This window comes from Dysidea avara, chromosome 5, assembly GCF_963678975.1.
Source record: "Dysidea avara chromosome 5, odDysAvar1.4, whole genome shotgun sequence".
Taxonomy (NCBI): Eukaryota; Metazoa; Porifera; class Demospongiae; order Dictyoceratida; family Dysideidae; genus Dysidea; species Dysidea avara.
Window position 1 is genome coordinate 36,854,178 of NC_089276.1, and position 16,086 is coordinate 36,870,263.

The following is a 16,086-nucleotide window of genomic DNA, read 5'->3' on the forward strand; positions in this document are numbered from 1 at the left end:
AATGAGGCTTTAAAAATATCCCATACATTTAGTATAGATGCATGATTCAGGTGTGCAAACATGTTATCAACATGGAGAACATACTTGTTCCAGTATACAAAACTATTGGAAGTGAATACATGCATGTTTACCTCTTTGGCTGATATTTCTCTTGATCCGTTTTCCTGTTTCAGCAGTGTTAGCTACCGTTAAAAAAAAAAAAGGCTTTTAACCAGTCACCCTCGTGCAGGCCCTAACCTTTTGGTGCCACCCCTTCCTATTTGGATGAATTAGATAAGAAATAAAAATAAATAAATAAAAAAGTCTTGGTGCGCGCACGTGACTCATTACTGTAACGTGCACGTGATGCAATGAACTAGTCTATATATAAATTATTCTCAAGCCAGAAATACACAGTTGCAAAGCAACGAAGATATGAATTTTATATAAACATGTTTCGTGTGACCGTGCTTACTTTAATAGCTATATTAGCAGTCTTCCAGCAAGTTGGAACAGTCCTGACAGAGCTACACAACGGTACGTACGTACGTAGCTACTAGCTAGTATCTGTTAAACTTATATATAGTAGAATACTGGTGTATGCATACGAATTGGCCAGTTAGCTAGCTAAACTATGTCTAAACATATGGTCATCGGCCCAGTTTAGCCATATGTATAGCTATGTGTCGGCGTTGGTAGCGTTATTATTATTATTATCAATTTACCGTCCAAAAAGGAAGGCATACACAAAAGGCAAAGCCTGTACAAGGTGTCCGCCTACAAAAAACAAACATACATATACATATACCTACAGTACACTACAAACTAAACAGTCAGTAGTGCGTTGCACGTACTACTGACGTCTCAGTTAGCTATCCATTATGCTACTACGTAGCTATGTTCCAGCTGTTTAGCTACATCATACTGAATAGATAGTTAGAGAGAGTGAAGCCAAGAGTGATAGCTACCTTGATTTGTTATACACTGTAGCTCGATGTATATACTTCTGCAGGCAGCCATACCCAGCGAGGAAGTAATGGAAGAACACAGTGCGGACTTATTGGTGATTTCAGACAATTCCTATTCAATGGAGTACTACCGTAACATATTATTTCTAACGAGACAAGTATTTGATCAGCCACCAACTTTCACAACTCCACCAGTCACTGTCTGGGAAGATCCTGTAGAGACATCAAGTGACCATGATGTAACAGAAAGATTAGAACTTTGTGACACTCCGCCACACACCGAACTACCGTATTTGGTTTTGCTGCTGCTGTTGTTGGTGGCAGTATTTTGTTTGTTTGTTTTTGTCACTAAAATATTACCGTCACAATAACCATTGCATGTTAGATCAGTATAGTTGCTGCCAAGGTAATACTGGAGGTTTAGCATGTTATTATTAATTATTTGATTTATTATTTCGACTCAGCAGATAGAGATAACAAAAGTCACAGTATTGCACATGAGACTGTTTATTTATTCAAAAATGAATTAATGATGAAAAGTTACAAAATATAATCATACAGTGCTGTAATTGAAAATGACATATAGACTGTGACTCATGTGTAGCTACACTGATGTCAGGCCTCCATATCCATAAGTTAAAGTTTGCATGTGTAATGCACCAGCTGAGCAAACTATGGACTGGAGTGTTGTAAGTACCAACCAGCATAACACCTCTTATGAGGAATGTGAATTCCATTGATCATGAGTGGATTTTTGATTGAAGTTTGAATAATTCTTGGTCGCATCAAGCAAATCATTTCAGCTTTCCATGAAGACAACACATTAGTAGCTCATATGATATATACATGGTATATCTGTACTTATAGTATGCATGTACTCTCCAGCTATCTATTGAATACACAAATACAAGTGCAATTAGCTAGTTCATGATATCACTACAGAATATCAATATGAATTCATGTGTAGGTTAAGAATACAAATTCATATAGTAGTAATGAATTTAGAGATCTGACACTTGCATAATACTAAATTGCAAACTAGTGTAATAGTCCATAATATTGTAGCCATGAATAATGACTTTAAGTTTAACACCTGACCCATTTGTATGGCTGTACAACATAGCTATCAAAGATTTACATGCTTAGCCGGCTACAGCCACATCCACACTCAGATCTACAAAATAATATCACTATATAGTCCTTAGTTACATATCAAAGTCTTGCTTAGCTACAGTAGGTACATTCAAACTATACTACCAAACACTAATCCATTTTGGCACTTGATAAAGTCATCTCACCTATATAATCAATCAGTGTGGATGCTTGGAGTGATTAATTAACATTTCTGTAGGCAAAATATTTTGTTTTACCTATGCACTGTCATGAGATGTGATCAAAAGTATGTGAATGTACATCAGGGGAGAACTGTTGATATTAAAGTTTTGCAGTTTGCACAAGCCAGCCACACTACAAGACATGATATTCATTCTTATGCTACAACTACAAAAGTGCAACACACCAGAGCACTGTAGCTGCCAGCTTAGAAGAATAGCAGAAATCATAAGACGTTGCTTGATAGCACACTCCAAGAGAAGAAATGATAAAGGAAGATTTTAATTAGCAGTAAAGCAGCTCACATGACCATACATTACAATATTATAGCAAGAGCCTAGGGATGTATCTTACTTTACCATTTTTTTTCCTGTATATAGTAGCAGGTGTACATGATGAATTATATATTTATTGACAAGGTGAGTCACTTTCATTTTTAATTGGCAGATCAACCATACTCCATTAGCAACCACCTGTGTGAGTTTGTGTAGTACTGCTAATAAAATTAAAAGCTTTTGAAAAACTATAATATTATACTCCTTTACTAAGCCATACAATAACATACGTGCACTATTTGCTGACTTGCGCAACGCTTATATCCTGTTGTTCACACCACAAAATGACATTCAAGTACACTGGGTTAACAGATGAATACATTAAATTTGCCCATTATCCTCACATCATAGAAAGATAACTTTATATCATCAATGAACAACAGCAGAAGTTGAATACCTATCCACTAAAATAAATAACAAATGATATAATATAAGAAGCAGCTATATGTATGTATACATGTGTGTGTGTGCGTGCGTGCGTGTGTGTGTGTGTGTGTGTGAATTTAAGTATGTGTGAACATACACTTGTACTAATTATTCTTATTGCAATTGTCTCTGTATCTATAGTACACTCTAAATATGTGACTGCACAGTCTCGATCACCAGTATGAATCAAATTATAATGACAATTAGCTACTGGTAGCAGGTTTATCTGTGAGGTTATGACACATATGTACAATAGTTATGATTTCCATGACTGTTGTCATACCACACATGCCATGTATATAGCTAGGTGAACTTGTATCATACATTCACTCCCAACACCACAAACATGTAGCACAGGATTTGTATTGTCTGCCTAATGGTTTTGTATTGTACAAAACCCACTTTATCAACATGTTTGTTACATAAAGTACCCCACAAAAAGTAAACATATAGGAAACTTTTAAAGTATGGCTCATCATGATTGCATCTTGAAAAACAGTTCTAGTATTTGCAAGGCTTCTGAAAAAATGCAAACTTGACATGCGTTATATTATAAGCATGGATAATCTGTAAAGCCAGCATCAGACACAGCATCACTCAACAATAGTACTTGGTGGATTAATATTTGCCGGGCCATCATAGAAATTTACTACTTAATGTAACTGCATCACATTACACACCTTTTCACCAGAGATTTTAAACTTCTCATCCTGGTAAAACACATTCTCTACTGCAAATGTTGACAAGGTACTCCTAGTCTGCTGCAACTGCAGCAATCAGTTGTAATAACAGTAGTCACACCCCACATTGCCGGTATAGTGCTACATACATTAGGTAGCCACAATTATAGTAGTGAGATAAACACACCTTAGTCGAGTAAGTAGTTGTTTTGTGCATTAAACATATCCAACATCACCCTTCACTTGAGCATATATACCAACAATCGCACCATCCTTTGGATCACAATAAAACGTCACTAAATGACACACAATATGTCACACAAGTATATACTACATCATAATACCATAGTCTACCAAAAAACCTCAATATACACGACTGTTTGGCAATAAAGGTATTACACATATTATGCATTTGAAACAACAACACATTGCATACCGTATGCCACTGTATGCTGCTGTATGCTAATTTTCTTCAGTCGTATATAGCAAACTCCAATTAAGTTTGTACAGTGGACGGAACCAATAGACACCATAATTATAATTATGTGCAGCAACGAGGTACCTATTTCACACACTGTAGTTGTAGATGGAGGTTTGAAGTTTTCATAGTGACTAAAGTGTCCACAAAATTTCACCACACAGCCACCAGTGCTGTATAGTCATCTATTGTATTGCTGGAGTACACCGTACAATTATACCATCTGAAATTTGAAGGGATTTTTTTCATTCCAGCTAGTATCTCAGTATGACACAGGTGGAGAATAAGCTGGTGAGTGGGAAACGTATAGAAGTAAAAAAAAAAGAAAAGAAAAGCAAAGGTTTGAGGCCCTATGGGAGGCTCTCTATCCACTGAGAGGCATTGCGATAGTCACAGAAACCATTCAGCCAACTGCTGCTATGTGACTAACTGATTGTGACAAAAAATACATTTTGCTTTTTCAAAATCATTGATCTGTGTAGTTGATATTTGGCTTCACACATCCCATAAAACAAGTCTCTCAAGTTTCACCACATAGACACCTAACACCAATTTGTCGAATTATGCTAATCACCACAAGATAGTCTGTGGTAAAGTTGCACCATATGTCCATGATCACACAAAGTCTTTGGGGAATACCCACATTGTTATACAATAATGTACAAATGTACTTATGTTACAATGAGCTTCATACCAAACATGAATGGATGAAATATACCTATGTCCTCAATAACAATAGTCTCAATTTATCACTTAATGATTACATGATAGGTGCTCATCACAGATGTGTACAACAGGAACAACATGCATAGGCTAATAGCCATAACAACCTGCATATGCATAATGAATCAAAATGTGAAACATCTATACTCATCCTTAGGCAGATTTTTAGGCATAAAATGGCTCTCATAGGTAACAGACTAGAGTCACAGGCCAGTTTGTAATGCAGTGTTGTGTAATATTCATTGGTGGGACACAGAAGACAGTACTGTTGTAGACCACATAGTTCACCAGCTGCACTGTAGCAAGCCCTAACAAAAATTCATTACTTAACATGTAGGTTACCAATCTAATGGAGTCAAACAACTCAAGCAAGTAACAACCAAGAGTTGTGATGTGGTAGAAGGTTTCTTATGGGATTTAAAATTGAAATGATAGTAGCCATTTTACCACAACATGGAGCTATAATGGAATTAGTATTCAGCCACATCATACAGGCAGCAGAAAAGTTGGTCCTGGTACAAGTGCTAAGTACATATAATTATTTCAATGGCAATTACCTCAACCACTTTCTGAGTGGCATTAAGGATAATTAGATAAATATCATACCACTGCCTAATAGATGAAAGTTATAGGAATGAAACTCATTATGTCTTGCTAAACCATTTTGTACTTCACCATTATTGTTCAAATATGTTTGATACAAATCAGAAAAGGGACATCTGGATTCAGTACAATGGAATGGTGATGAGCTGGAACGAAATGATGCATTAGATAACCCCACCTATATATAGTTGGTTCACATTCACCTGAGCTCTTGTTTCTTGTTAATAATCCTTGTTACATGAGCCAGCTGCCCAATTACATTATGAACTGTGACAAGTGAGAAAATATACCATACTTTTAGTACAGATGATTCAGGTGCGCAAATATGTTTACAACATTAAAAAAAGCTCATTCCAGTACAAAATAATTGGGAGTGAACACATGTTCACCTCTCTGATATGACTATAATGATTTGGTGGGGGCTCAGGTGAATGCAAACTTACTAAGCTTTGTAAATCCAGACCATCTCCTAGAAGAGATCACTTCTTTAATTATAAAGGTAATTATAATGTAATATCCAAATTGCTGTCTTGCTGGTTCAATTGAGTGGTCTTTATGTGAAAGTAGTCTTTGCTAGGAGGTTCACTTATAGCTAATGGCATAATGATCATGGCCTTTATATGAAGGTAGAGGTGTTCTATAGAAATGACTACTAGGTAAAATATATTCCCTTCTCTTTGAGTCCACCATTCCATTTCACTGAATCTAGATGCCTGCCAAAAAGTGAAACATCTGTATGATGGGTCAAATTTTTGGATTGGAACATGTTGTTAACAAGGCATAGTTAGTGATTGTTACAATACAAAATGACAGATGATGTTCACTTCTCATGTGAGCAGACCATATCATGTGTCATGGACACAGCAACAATCTGACACATGGTCACAAACATATTTTAATATTATTGCTTCTCATACCTAACAACTGGCCTGTAACTGACTGTGTGGTGTGCTCCACTTTAGTAGGAGTGGTAGAAAACAAAGTTCATACAATGAAATTAACAGTTGTGGTTTTTATATGGTAGATGTATCCTAGCCAAAACTGACTATCTATTAAATTGTCACTATAATTACATATTAGTAAACCATATGGGAGGGATGACCACATAATGCAATATTCCTTTGTCAAATTACAACTATCACATTACTGTTACGTACACTACCACACAAGAACTGAACAGGTGTACAATACTGTGACCACTGATCAAGGAACTGAAGTGGTCAAAAGGTTTCCCACACCCCTGTCACCAAACTTCAAGGGAGTAGTAAGCTGGCCACAAAATTAACAAGAATATTATATTAATTTACTGTTCAAATCTAGTGTATATTTAATCCCTATAGAAGATTAAATTAATGTCAACTGGTACATCTGCAGGTGTATGGGGATCTATTTTGTTTCACTACTTTCTATTACTATGATTGCATATCCCTAATTGAACTTAAAATTCCTAATTTTCTTTGTACTTTCTTTTTTTACTGATAGTAACATAATTAACACCTTTGAACTCCCACATGCTTCATGAAACGAAATTAATGATGCCAACCATAAAATTAAAATTTCCATCTCCCAACTATCAATTACCAAAACGTGAATTGGCCATTATCGTTCACTTTCAGCTATATATGCTTAGCTGGTTACAAATGGTAAAATAGTATAATAAGCACCTCTGCAAACAATCCAGTCATTATGGGAAATATGATGATTTCTGTTGTAAACACTCAGCACAGGATGCACTACCACCAATCAAAATCTTGGTGGTATAAGCAAAAAGAAATTAGACACAAAAGGAGGACAAAGGTAAATCCATGATGCATGCATTGTACAATGTCTGCTGTACAATGTATCATGTACTGTGATGCACTTTCACCCAATAAAAAAATTAACAACTTATTGGAAGTATTTCTGGTCACACTAAATTAAAGGCACTGTTGGGCTTGACTATACAACCGATACTAGTAAGGCACTAGCCATGAAGGTATTGTGAGGCTGGTTTCTGATCAACACTTTTTTGTTAGAAAGTGCAAACCTCCATGATCCCTAATATACAGTATTACAATATACAGTATTATGCACACGCACTTGTATACTTAATTCTTTAGATAATCAGGAGACCTTTCAAATTGATATTCTCACAATTCATACAGCTACCTCTTTATTTTGGCCTCTTGCTATGACGTTATCTTTTAAGGTTTTACTATAACATTAGCAAATAATATTAACTAACCACAATTATGTTTGCTAACAAGATAAGGTTTCCACTGATGTGTCATTATTAGTTGCAATTTATCATCAACTGCTGATTAGCTTTAATTAACCACAAAACAAAGGGGTGAAGTAGTATAAACGGTTACAAGGTGTCAATGAAAACTACCCATGCAAAACAAACATAAGCTACAGACAAAAAATAGCACAGCTTTGTCAACTAGATCTTGATGTTGAAGTCTTCATAAGAAAACATCTCATTCTCTGCTGCACAAAAGTGACCACATTCGCAAAATCTTTGTTAAAATTTACTGAGGCTGTTAAGCCATTTGATTCAATGTTCCTTGCAAACCCAGTAGGCCCAGTAGGCCCAGTTGACCCAGTTGACCCAGTTGACTATTTTAAAGCATTCCTATTAACAGGGGCGGATCCAGGAGGTGGCAAGGGGAGAGGCACAAACAGGCTAAGTTGAAGGTGGTTGGGGAGAGTCGATTCTGCTGTGATTTTAAGTAGCAATGACCACTCCTTAGTAGGTTGATTTTTTGTCATTATGGCCTTTGCAGATGGTAGTGGTGTCTTAAAATCTGTTTAAAAGGTCTTAACATCAACACAATAATTATTTTTAGAGGCACTTAGTACGTACGAAGGTGCTAGATGACAGTTTTACAGCTGTTTTAACTTTGTTTCAGGAGAGTTAGCAGTAATATACAGTTTTCATGAGTTATTTTGGTCTGACAAGGTGTATAGTATTTCTATCAAAAGAAGTATGGCTCCTTAACAGAGTGGGGGGGAACATTTGCCCCTAATGCCCCATCCTGGATCTGCCATTGATTATACACGTTTTGTGCATCCTTGTAAGAACAACATCAATACTTAGAATTGATCATGTGCATTTACAAATTGTGATTCACTGTCTTCCCTCCATAACTTGTTGGTTGAAAAATAAATGTCTGCTTAAACACAAAAAATTCCCAACAATTACATTCACAACAGTCAAATTGTCCAGTTCCTGGTTATCAGTTAACATACCGTACTAACCAAGACAGTTGAAGGCTTACGTAGTTATACAGCAGACAACACCAGGACTGCTACCTTACTAGTTACCAGAGCAAATCAAGCCAGACAAAGTGTGACCCCAATAATCTGGACAATACTGTACCCATATTCAACCTTCCTCTCTAGTTCTAACTTGCCCAAATTTCCTATAATAGGAACTTGTCAGGCTGAAGTGATTCGATGTCTAATGGTGAAAAAATCAAGCCTGTATAGCATTAGCTGTTATTGAGTTACACTGTTCTAAAGGCATCAGGCAGTTAGCTAGTCAGTCAGTAGAAAATTTCACTCCATAAAAAACTTTAGCAACTTATTGGAAGTATTACTGGTTACACTAACTACATGTTTGGGATATCATTATATGTACCAAACCAAAAAGTGTATTATATGTGCGCACATGTACACATGTAATTCTTGATTCTTTTGATGATCAGGAGACCTCTCAAATTGAGATTATCACAATTCATACAACCACCTCCTTATTTAGGCCACCCAGTATAATGGTATCTTTTTATTGCTGTACTGTAATATTAGCCAATATTACAATATTAGCGCCAATGTTACTAACTAACCACAATTATATCAGCTAACAAGGTAGTTTCTATCTGTTGTATCATAATTAGTTGCAATTTACCAATCAATTATGGACTAGATTTAGTCTTTAATTAGCCGCGGAATATAAAATCTAAATCAAAACAACCAAGCTGTAAAAAGGTGTGGTCCCTATAGTGAGAAAAGTTGTGAAATCGAAAGTGGTGGCCAAGAAATTGCTGTGATGGTAGGTTAATTATTTTGCCATATACCTACCATCACAGCCATTTCTTGGCTGCCACTTTTGATTTCACAATTGTTTCACCCTGGCCTTTTTGGGAGCCACGCCTTTTTTTACAGCTCAGCTGTTAGTGGTGGATCTAGCAATTTTAAATTTAGAGGGGGTTTCAGGTTAAGTCAATAACTGCGATCCCAGGGTGTCCAGCTGGAGTAAATGTTAACTGGATAACTCAGTAGCCTATAGCTAGCTAGCTACATAGATCTATGGTGTAAACTAACTAGCAATGAATCAGTAAAAATCACTCCACAACATTGTTTCAAAGTTGAATCTTACTAATCCAAGCCTTTTTGCAGAAAGTTTTGAAGCAAAACAGCACTTGTATCCATTAAAAATAATTACTTTAGAGGCGCTTAATAAGCTTAAATGCCATAATGGTATTTCAGTGATTTCAAAGGCAAAATTGTGAAGTTTGGCCAGTAGAAAAGTCCCAATGCAATACACTATGTATAAGTCTTGGAGATTTTATCACCCACACAAATCATAAATAAATTTGGGGCGTGTGCACTATTTTCAGAGGGGGTTTCAGCTGAAACCATTGTAGCTCCCCCATATCCGCCACTGATATAATTCAAGTTTTGAAATATGAAAAAATCCTATAGAATCAGTATAATTTTACATAAACTTATTCTAGCAAATAGTGATGTTATGAGCCTCACTACGGGACCAAGCACATTTCTGTTTCAATTATGGTGACATTTGGGTTATATCATACTTAAGTCAATGGGTCATCTGGGTCAACAACTATTATGACCAATCCCACAAATGTATTATTGTGCATGGTTATTAAGGGGTCTGCAGCTCTCTTGAAATTTCGGTCAACCTCTTAGAAATCTTCTGAAACGAAAAAAATTCTGTCCATTTTGAAATCTGCAATCCTGTAAAGTTTCCCATGTTTCCTGGTATACACATCATCACCCTGCCGGCACTCTCACAAAGTACAGTAGTTATCCGCAACTATTTAATTTTGTACAGTTTGCAACAAGGGGGCCACAACCGAACAACCTGTATAGAGGTTTCATCTTGCTTTATTGAAATCTAATCAAAAATCATATTTGAAATGTCTCACAGCATTCTTTGAGTTGCAAATACTTTATTTCGCCGGCAGAGACTTTCAAATTTGATATCTGTACCGATATACCAGTATTCTGGCTACTACAGATTTTGTTTCACTTTGAAATCTTACCAAAAATTCCAAGTTGCGGACTCCTTAGAGCCATTTTGCAATTAAGTTGAACCTCAGACTAAATTAATATTTCCCTTGCAGCATTCACTGTTCCTTTCTAAGTAAAATGACAGTAATACTACACATAAACAAGTTCCCACACATTCCTTGTTACTTCCTCTCATCTCCTACACATGCTTGAAATGCCTCAACCACACATGCAGTAAACACTATAGCAGGCACTGAGTTCAGGATCCATTGAAAGATACGTAGCTTACTGTAAGTTACAAGAACTCAAGCTTGATTTACAAATAAAATACTGGGACTTGATGTTTACATAACATCCAGTTATAATTAGTCACTGCTCACCTTGCTGCCCCAATCAGTAGCTAGTCATATAGCTACGTGCTTGGAGCTAGACTGATGCATGGATGCAATACGCACAGAATACTGTAGTCTTCACTTCAGTCAGCGTTAAACTACTCATAGCCGGCAGATAATATGCGGTGGGAGAAACGATCGCTTATCGAGATGTAGCTAAACTGAGTCAGCAACATAATCATCCGTATACTTTCCGTACATCTCCGCAATATTTAGTGATGAACAATCGAACTATGGGTTTATACCAAAAGCCAAATTGACGCTATGTGCCTCGAATTATGCAGTGTTGGAGGAGAGTAATAACGTGGTTAGTGTTACTAAAATGTGGAAAATATTTCACCAGTAGTGACTATTCAGTAGAAATATAGTCAGTGATCTTTACTGAACACATCTCATTCCGGACCTTGTCCACTATTCCGTACTATACCGGATATTCCATTCCATGGTGCGGAGGTTTTATACTAACCCAGGTATGGTTTTGTTGTGTATTGTGTGTTACTGTGTCTCTGACAGCTGTAGTTCAGAGGAGGTGTTTGATGTAACTGAGGGGAGCTGAGAATGGACTTTATCCACAATGACGTCATGAGCACAAGATGGCCACGTTTTTTGGTGAACTAATGTACAGGTGAAACTAATGTACAGGTGCCTTTGGAGAAATTGTTTTGATCGATCATATTTCAGTTTCAGCTAAGGAAGGAGATATCGAGTTCTAAGAAACAGGTACGGTTATAAGACAATGCATTAAATGAATTGTATCACATGCTGGATAATTTTTTGAGATAACAATAGTTTGCAATGTATTTTGTTATACTTTATACCCATATCTGTTGGCTACTGGTCGATATATTGCTTCATGACTGAAATATGATTGATCAAACTAATTTCTCCATAAACACCTCTACATTATTCTCCCAAATACGTGAAATAACATGGCCATCTTGTGCTCCTAACATCATTGTGGATAAAGTCCATTATCATTGCAGTATTCTAACAATGGTATATAGGCAAACCTTAGATGTTTAGAACTGCATTACTATTGCATCATTCTAAGTATAGTATAGTATATCTGATAAAAATGTAGTTGTTGAATCGTGTTGCATGTACTTGCAGAATTACCAGCCATAAGTGTCAATAGCTGTGCATGTTTTGTAGTACATAACTAACAACAGTTCCTGAAGGTATATGTGTCACACCAGAATTAATGGCAATGTTATAGTCTAGAACATACACACACTTCAGTATAACCTTATATCTTTGTTAATCATCACAAAATCAATTATAATATACTTGACCAGTTTCTGGAAACCTCAGAAACCCCTGCTGCTGCTGCGTGACTTTTATAATAATTTGCTAAATTCTTTTCAGAATCACCAAAGAAATCTTAAAGCCTGACATTTTACGGAAGTAGTAGATATATATAGGCAGTTTATGCTTGCTTGCTTCAGCATGCATAGTATTGGGTATGTGAAGTTTGAAATATACAACAGAAATGGATGTCATTCTTGGCCCCAGGGAAATTTTAGACATTACACACTGAGATATGATTTTAGGCTATTTTTTTACTGTGTTGGTAGTTAAACAAGTGAACTATAAGCAACTTTTTAAAAATATTAAAAAAAGTGGCTGCTTTATTAGAGTATCTCGATCTGATCTTTCAAAATCAATTTAATAGCCTGAATATAGTTTGGAACCTCAGAAACTCCTGCTGCTACTGCTGCTGCTTGACTTTTATAATAATTTGCTAAATTTTCTGAATAAATCTTATCCTTGAAATCAATTTCGTATGTACTGAAGTGTTCATGAACTCTCAACAATGTTGTTGTGTGGAGATGGAGAACAGTACTCCAAAGTGGAGGAGCAAATCATGTAGGGTGGCTGTTAGTTAAGAAACATTAAAGATTATGAACTGTACCTTAATATGTGAAACACACTAGTTGGGCATGCTTCCACTGAATGCTTGAAATTGAATCTGATATTTCTGTGGTAGCTGCATGTGTACTTGTGTTGATACAGAATATTAGCACCTTGATATGGTTTCCTTACATGAAAAGATGCCAACCACCCTGATTGAAGATAAAAGGAAAGGCAAGATACAGCTTGTTGGAACCCTAAAAGGCAGCAGTGATTCTAGACCTGACCTACAGGGGGGCCAGTAGGGAACAGCTTAACTATTGTTGTTTGGCTGTAGAATTTCAAGGAGTCTGGGGATGTAACTCCCAGAAGTTGCAGGATTTTTGCAATCTGAAGGCTTGAAAACAGCCTAAACGTTATGCTAAAAACATGAAAAATGTTAAAAATAACAATGCCAATCTATGCTGCAACTTCTCCCCAAGATTTTTAAAAAGTAATTTCTCAGCAAGGGGGCCATGGCCCCCCTTAGAATTGCTAATGCTAAAGGGTACATTACTGGTGAGTTTGTAATTGTGGCATAAAATAGTGGCCATGCACTGCTCTGTTTGGCCTCTAGCCTTGCGAATGTGGTCAGGCAGACCAAATTTTGAGTTTGGGCAATTATTAAAAGTTCTATATCCAGCCACCCTATTAGTGTTTTCTTCTTGTTTTTAATGCTGTACTTGATGTGAAATGGACTACTGTAATATTATTCTGCAAAGGTGATTGTTGTCACGTAAGATTTCTGTAGGATGATTTTTAAAGGTGGGATTTTAGACAGTGTTTTCATGTTAGGGCCAATTCCTAACTTAAACAGTATTTGATAAGTTTTGAACTATGTGGTTACGTCCACCAACTATGTACATCTCTGAAGCTTTGACCAAGAATGTATAATCTTATACTTTGGAATGTTCATATGTAGGAGAATATAGATGGTATAATATACTTAGTGTTTGAAAAACTCATAGGTGTAGTGTTGCTGTGTCGCTGTTGTGTAGGTTTGTGAAGGAAAGAGATGTTGTGATATATAGTTTAATAAGATCTGTGAAGTGCATAGTGATAAGGTACTACCATAAAGTCGGATTGTTAAGTGCATGCGCTTATAATTTTTCAGAGAACTCTTTTTGTAAAAATCATACCATCTGTTAGGGGCATATGCCTAATATATATAGTGAGTGTGACATGGAATCGCTACGTTGTAAGTAATAGCTTATGGCTATTTTGTTTACACCACACCAGTGTATAAGGAAATTAGACTCAATTACTGGGTGAAATCCTTTGTGTTGAACAACAATATCACTATCCAGATGGCTGATTTGCTGTATACATAGTGAAGGGAGACCTCAAGGGAGGTATAAGTGCTTGAAGAGACATTACTTTTTCAGTACTTTCAGCTTTTCTTCCCGTGTGTAGCTTTGTTGTCGCATTTGGCCATGTGTGCTTATCAGCCATGGTTAATCACAAGAAATCTGTATGGACTTAACAAATAATATGTGCTTAATAGACACATGCGTTTAACAACCTGACTCTAATGTGGTACGGCCACACCCACAAACACTTAAGTATTCTCCACTGGGAAAGTCTCAGTATCACTTGTGTGGATGCATGACAACTGTACCCTTTTCAATTGGGTGATATTAAGTCCGGGTACAGAATCTGGGGAACCCTAGACCTATTGTACATGTAGCTGGCCATACAATTTTCAGTTGTACTAGTTGATGCCTTTTTGTTTACCATTTGAAATCCTATTTGTCTCCCTTCTGGGTTAGATATTCACTATATGTTACGTTTCTTTGAAGTATGTATGTCAGTGTTACGAGGTTCACTTGATATATCACATGTTATATCATGCCACAGGCAACAGTGGAGATCACCAGTCATTATGATGTAAGATCCATTATGAGGTTGATGACATAGCCAAGGTGGGGAACCCCCTAGTGGATATTGAGCTGGAAGGTGATGACTCTGAAGTTAATGAGTTTACTACTTCTAGTGGTTTGCTAACCTGAGGACCTGATTATTGTAAATAACAATAGCAGATTCCCTGTAGGAGCCAAGTACTTACTAACTTGTGCTGTATATTTCTAATTGTGACCAGTTTGATTATTCTTTTTATGATCTACATAAACCACTACACAAGACCAGCAACTTATGAGGCTAGCCCTCCTATATTGTACATTGTTTACCAGCTATGCTGCACCATCCTGGCATGCTTGTTTTCTTTCTAGACGTAAATTAATGGTGCAGTCAAAGCATGCTTCTTGATTTGTTATTCATGGCAACGTATAAGTCTGACTGAATTTGATGTTGATTTTTGATCAGACATGTATTTTGCAAAACTTGGTACTTGATTCTGTTCTACTATTTTCTATCAGGTTTTTGCAAGACTAGCCATAATAATAATATATATGATACTTGACTAAGTAATGCATAAATAATTTCTTTTCATTTCTGTAGGCTTACTATATAAACCTGTGGTGAGGTTGCTATGGTACAAACTTAATCCAATGTCACATTCACTTACCAATTGTGTGAGCATGACGGCCTTCAAGTGCATGCTATACTGCTCATGCTCTTGAGTTTTGTTCATGTTGAGCATTTGTGTATAAAAGTCCCTCACAGCATCCAGCCCAATACTAAATTTTGTAATGACAACCAGTATTCCTATTGTATACACACAACTACATAGTTAACCAACTAAAATAATGTGACTACTTCTATTCTGTTTAGTATTAGAAAACCAGATCAGCTCTCAAGAAAGCTTTTGTATGAAGAATTTATGCTCTTCAACTGGTGGCACTGACTTCAGACCTGAGAGTAAATGGTTTCTGTAATCCAATTTCATACAGGGGTGCATGTATACAGTAAGTTGTGTGTGTTGTGTTGTTTTCCTCTACATTTTGTGTGCAACTTCTCTTTCTGACCTAATCTTCATTGACCTTGTCAATAACTCCTGTACCTACAGTAAATACACAACCACATCTATGTAGTAACACCCTTACCACATATTTATCAGTGATTGTTGTTAACTAATCAGCGATA

The 16,086-nt window shown here is 36.4% G+C and overlaps 2 long non-coding RNA genes across 5 annotated transcripts; one reads left to right on the top strand and one right to left on the bottom strand.

The window, feature by feature from the left end:
* Window positions 1–1,439: 1,439 nt before the first annotated feature.
* LOC136256353 (uncharacterized) lies at window positions 1,440–11,354 on the bottom strand. 4 transcript variants are annotated; one of them, XR_010701468.1, is made up of 5 exons: window positions 11,143–11,354; window positions 3,908–3,993; window positions 3,721–3,861; window positions 2,959–3,018; window positions 1,440–1,750 (listed from the first exon to the last, which is right to left on the bottom strand). It is a non-coding gene; the product is annotated as an uncharacterized lncRNA (long non-coding RNA). The 4 variants fall into 4 exon arrangements; XR_010701467.1 differs by having other exon boundaries at window positions 1,440–1,836; XR_010701465.1 differs by lacking the exon at window positions 1,440–1,750 and having other exon boundaries at window positions 2,279–3,018.
* On the top strand, window positions 11,354–15,895 carry LOC136256354 (uncharacterized). The gene is made up of 5 exons (XR_010701469.1): window positions 11,354–11,461; window positions 11,512–11,624; window positions 11,668–11,874; window positions 14,902–15,000; window positions 15,775–15,895. It is a non-coding gene; the product is annotated as an uncharacterized lncRNA (long non-coding RNA).
* The last annotated feature ends 191 nt before the right edge of the window (window positions 15,896–16,086 follow it).